The sequence below is a fragment of the Chrysochloris asiatica genome, unplaced genomic scaffold (assembly GCF_000296735.1).
Source record: "Chrysochloris asiatica unplaced genomic scaffold, ChrAsi1.0 scaffold00098, whole genome shotgun sequence".
Taxonomy (NCBI): Eukaryota; Metazoa; Chordata; class Mammalia; order Afrosoricida; family Chrysochloridae; genus Chrysochloris; species Chrysochloris asiatica.
Genome location: NW_006408616.1, coordinates 2,891,146 through 2,896,973, shown reverse-complemented (window position 1 = coordinate 2,896,973; position 5,828 = coordinate 2,891,146).

The following is a 5,828-nucleotide window of genomic DNA, read 5'->3' as shown; positions in this document are numbered from 1 at the left end:
GGAAGTTGTGTTGAGTCATGTCAGTGATGAGACTTTTGAGGCTAAGCTAATAATAACATTAATAGAAATCTATGTGCATTACTATTTCACAGAACTCTTAAGAAAGGTAAATTCATTATCCTTGAGATGACCTCTTAGGGAGAGACAAATGTTAGTTCCATTATACAGATGAATGCGTATTTTAGACAGTGAGGTTATTACATACAATGAGACAAGGAAATGTGTACCTACTGATATTTAGCTCTGAAATTTTCTGTAATGGGCGGGGCACATTGAGCAGAGGTAGAGGAAGGATGGGCAAACATAAGTAAAAATATGATGAAAAAACTTTGGAGGATAATGAAAACCTACACATTACTTTTCTTTTTTTTATTCCAATAGGTACTTTGAAAAGAATTTTATATCTATCTGTACTAAGCTATTCTCTGCAAAGAGAACTGTACTGGCTAAAATATTTCATGTGAACTCAGACCTAAGACTGACTACACTGTAACTTACATTTTAATTCCTTCCAAAATAAAATTTTAAAATTGAGAAAGAAAAATAAATATTTTAATTGCCTTGGAAGATTCTGTAAGGAATAATTGCAAATTCGTAGTTGAGAATATTTAAATAAACAAATGGAATGGAGTAGTCTAGGATAGGGTACCAAAGAGAGGAAATGGAGACTAGTAGTCACATTAGCTGCAATTAATCATTCATGAAGTTTCCCATAATTAAGTGTACACACCCAAGGAAAAAGTACCTATGACTCAAAACCTCTGCTACCTTTCACATAGCATGATTTGGCCCAGTGAAAATCCTTGTTCTGAAGTTCTGTGTGTTTGGGGTGGGCTGGCAGGAAGAGGACAGAGAGAGAGTTTACAGACATATTTCTTACATTTCAGTTTTGCCTAATACCCAGTTTCATAGGCTATATGTCATGTTTTTAATCACCTTAACGGTACATGATTTCTGTGTATTTTTCTCAGCATGACACTTTATGTTTATTATTTAACTATATTTTTATTTATTTCTCTTCAATATTTATGAGAATTTGTATGTAGTGGTATTTGGAAAATAAGTTTTGTGCTCCTCTAGTTCAACGCTATGAAAGAGAACGACAAAATATGTTGAAGGCTAGCATTCCATGTTCAGTATTAAGTCAGTAAATTGTAGTATTGGCAATTTTCTGTGATTCTGTAATGCCAACTATTAAAAATTGCAAACAGATAAGAAGCTTTATCAAGAATGGTGTTAATTTATTCTCTAACATCTATTGTGGTGCTGTGAATGAATGAGCTGGACTACAACGTTACTTTGATCCACAAGGTCAGCATAACCCTACATAGAGTAGCTGTGGGTCGGAACCAACTCGATGGAACTCAACAACAATAACATTGGCAAGTGATGTTGAGGGCTGCCCTAAAAATTTAGGAATGGATGACTAAGATGGGTTAAATTTTAGAGTTAAAATTGTTCTTAAATGAAATCAATTCTGGTCTTATTGCAAACACAAAAGGAAAGAAAACTTTAAGTTGTCTTTAATGTTTTAAAATAAGTTGATGGGTGACGTTAATTTTGTAGGACCAAAGATTCAAGTGGATTCCTGAGGGGTAGTGTTGAAAGTAAGACTCAGTATCTTTCAGTCAACAAATCAGCAAATAATTGCTGAAGGCTTACTATGTGCAAGTGTCTGGAATAGTTACTCTAGTGGATTTAGATAGTAAAATGGACTGCATGAACATTGAATGCCATAAGCTGGCATGGATAATGGTTTTAAAAATAATTGAGAAATGAGCATGAACTTAGTTTGAGCAATCATGATTATAAGAGGCGTCAACTTTACTTGATATTTTTATGGTCATGATTTAATTTGAGATCTTCTTGAGTTGTTAATGCCCTGACTTTCTGGACGAGAAAATTGAGGCTCTAAGCATTTAAGAAATTTTTGTCCATGTCCCACAACCAGCAAGTAGTGTGCAAAAGGCCTTCAGGAAACTGGTGGAAGCCTGGAAGTGAAAGGTAATGAAATTTTTCCATGAATTTTGCGAAGCCCCCTTGTATATGGCTGGGAATCATCAGGTTGTGAAGTTGTGGGACCAGTGACTGGGTGCTCTTTCAAAATAAGTAAACAAATGAATGAGAAAAAGATACTAGTCTAAGTTAAAGAATAATGTACACTCAGATTTTCTTTTCCTGGACCGTAGTTTTTACTTATTTCTCTCTCTCTCTCTCTCTCTCTCTCTCTCTCTCTATCATTTATTGTGATTTGGTGTTTGGTAAGGACGCACTTCTGTGTATGTTTGGTGTGTGTTCCTAGGGAGAAAGCAGATGAAATTAATAAACAAACATAAGCAGAAATTCTGAAAGCCTTTACCAATTAAATTAAGTTTGACCTTTATTTAAAGTTTATCATCTACTTCCTATTTGCTTTCAAATGCCTATTAAGTCATGTTTCATTGAATATTTTATCATTGAGACAAGCTTGATAGAATGTAATTTGCCTGCTAGCTACGAATAGACAAATTTGAAGATCTAATTGCCAGTTTTGGTATTAAAAAAACATTATAGACTTTGAGACAAATACATATTCTACCAATTTGACTGTGAGGTTAAGCTGTCAGCTTCAAGATTCCTAGGATAAAGATACTTACTTTGGTTTTAGAAAACTAACAGATTAATGGACATTCAGCTAAAATGATTTCATAAATTCTTTTAAATCTTAACATATCAAATGTTTATCAAAACCCTAACTATTAAGAATTACTTAGAATCAGAATATTCCTTTTGTGTGTGTGTGTGTGTGTGTGTGTGTGTGAATGCATGCTACTATTTATGGAATAAATAGCCATATGATTTAGAATGTCTCAGTCTGCTATAACTGAGCATATTAATTCAATTGAAATGGAGATACTATCTTAAAAAAGAAAAGAAATTGCATTGCGTTCTGAAAAAAAAACTTTCTTAAAGATACATAGATTTTTAATTAATGGATTCCTCTTTCAGTTAAATATTAGCAGAAATAATAATGGAACTTATTGGGAAATAGAAAATTCTCAGGTTTCAGATGTAAGTTCAATTGAAATAAATTTCATTTTAACCTTTTTCATTTACCTTACAGTTCAAATGACTTGTGCACGAAGTGGGATATTTTGAAGAATTATCTGATAAATTATTGGAGAGTTTACTAAAAATAAGATTTATTCTAAAATCAATGTTACAAGTTTTGAATTCATCATCCTAGTGTCAATTTAAGTCTAAAGATGAATCATAATTTATTTTAGCTCAATTCCACAAGCAATCATTGAATATTATTACTGTATGTTAGTTCTTAAGAAGGCTCAGTTAAGAACTGTTAAAAATGTATTACCTTTCTCTATATTAATTATGGGAAAGCCTGTTGATTCGTGTCTAGTGAGCCAAGAGCAACAGTGATATTGTTATAAGTAATGTCTCAATATATTCAATAGATTTATAATTTCCAATTTACTTACTTTAAACAGTATTCAGTGAAAAAAATTCTAGATTTTAAAATAAAGTTTTATCATTCTTTTGTGCTTTGGTGGATAAAGAATTTGACTAGGCATCAGAAATGCTAAAATTCTGACCAGATCCTAAAATTAAGGAATTCTGTTACTGCAGAATGGAACCTATATATAGCTGGACTTGGAGCCTGTTAGGCTGTAAATAGGTTTACATATACTTACATTAGTTTTAGGAAACTAACTAGGTTTGGTATGTTGCAATAAATTATTCAACCCAACTAAGTAGATAGTGCAGTGAAAGGGGATGTTGTAAGTGCCATCGAGTCGGTTCCGACCCACAGCGACCCTGTATAGGGTTTCTGAGGAGCAGCTGGTGAGCTTGAACCACCGACCTTGCAGTTCAAATGGCTTTGTAGTCTGGTGCATTAACCCACAGCGCCACATCAGGACTCCTGAAAGGGGATGGTTGGTCATTATTTTTTGCAGTAATAGAGAATAAAATCTTGTTGATTCACTCCTGCAGTGGCGTGACTGAGAGGGTTTGTGTGCGTGCCAAAGGTGGTGTTGTTGTTGTTAAATGCCGTCGAGTCGATTCTGACCCATAGCGATCCTGTATAGGGTTTCCAAGGAGCAGCTGGTGAGCTTGAAGCACCTACCTTACAGTTCAAATGACTTTGCAGTCTTACACATTAGCTCACAGCGCCACACCAGTAGTAATCCGGAAACGAATCATTGCTGGAGATAGATACTATTTCTAGGCTGGGGAACACAAACGAGGGGCTGGTGCTATCGGAAACTGGAAGAGGGTCCAAAGCTTTTGGCACTTGGACCTTACAGTAGGGACTGTTGTGAATAGTGCTGGGAAAATGGAGGAGAAGCCTCAGGAGCTGGAATAGGGAAGGGATCCATCCATTTCCAGAAGTCATCAGAAGAAAAGACAAGAAGATGCTAGGAAGATGATAGAGGTAGATGATAGGAAGAATGATAGCTTCTTTCTTATTACATTTGATTTCCTAAAATGACTCCTATTAGAAGAAACTAGAAGAAAGTGAATGAGCACAGGACCCTGGAAATGAAAATTTCAGATTCTCAGCTCCAGCATTACAAAACATCATATAGAAATAATAATGATACTTATTTGGAAATTCGCAGGTGAATTCTCTACTTCCAAATAAGTTTAGAAGTTGAATAAAAGGCCATACCTTACATCTACTGGTTATATTGTTATATAAATTCTTCTCGGTTTCCTGCTTGTAGGGGTTTGAAGCATCCTTAAAATAGGAAAAATGAATTAAAAGTTAATAAATGTGACTGTGAGAATCTTTGTTGTACCATCTATATTCTGTGTCTGATTGAAAAGTATGAAGGGTTAAAATTTGTAAAGGCTAGATCCTTTCCATAGATATATTGGAGTCATCCCTGGTTAACTGCATGTGTTGGGCTTTGCAAAGTGATTGCCTATACTTCTGAACTCACTAGTTTAGCTGCCTGTGAATTGACTACAATGTAGCCTCTAACCTGAGGGCTAGATTATACCAACACTTATTTATCAAGTTTATAACAGACAATCCAATTTTTGTCTCTCATTTGACATTTCAGTTAATATTTTTCAAAAAGTAAAAATTTGCTGGACAATAACTTCAGACTACTCTACAACCATTCTTAAAAGCTTTCTCTTTTTTTTTTTTTTTTTTTTTTAGCCATTCTTTATCATTAGTTGCATATCTTCTAACTGCAGTTTACATATTTCGTGATATTCTCATGAGATCCATAATCTAAACCCCTGTGAATCTCTATATAAAAATGTATGTTGTTAAGTGCTATTGAGTAAGCTACGACTCACAGTGACCCTGTATTGGTTTTCCAAAACTATAAATCTCTACGAGAGAAGAAAGCCTTATCTTTCTCCTGTGGAGTGACTTGTGGACTTGAACTTCTAAACTTGTGCATAGCTTGCTTTGTTGTTGTTGTTGTAAAGTGCCATTGAGTCAGAATAGTTCCAGTGTTTATCCTATAGCTCCACTATAGGATAACTCCATCTAAAGATGTAATGGGCTCCATAGTACTTTAGAAGCATGAGCAGTAAAGACATGATCTTATAAATATTTTGATGGAATACATATATCTCAAACATTGAATTATAAAGAAATCAATAATGAACATCTTAGATAATTTAGTTAACATTTCTGTGAGTTTTGTCATCTATAAAATGGTAATGATAATGTCTACTTCATTATCAAGTCCTGATGTGGTGCTATACAATTAGCATTGGAAAGCTAACCACAAGGTCAGCAGTTCAAACTCACCAGCCACTCCTCATAAACCCTATACAGTGTTGCCGTGGGTTGGAACTGACTCGTC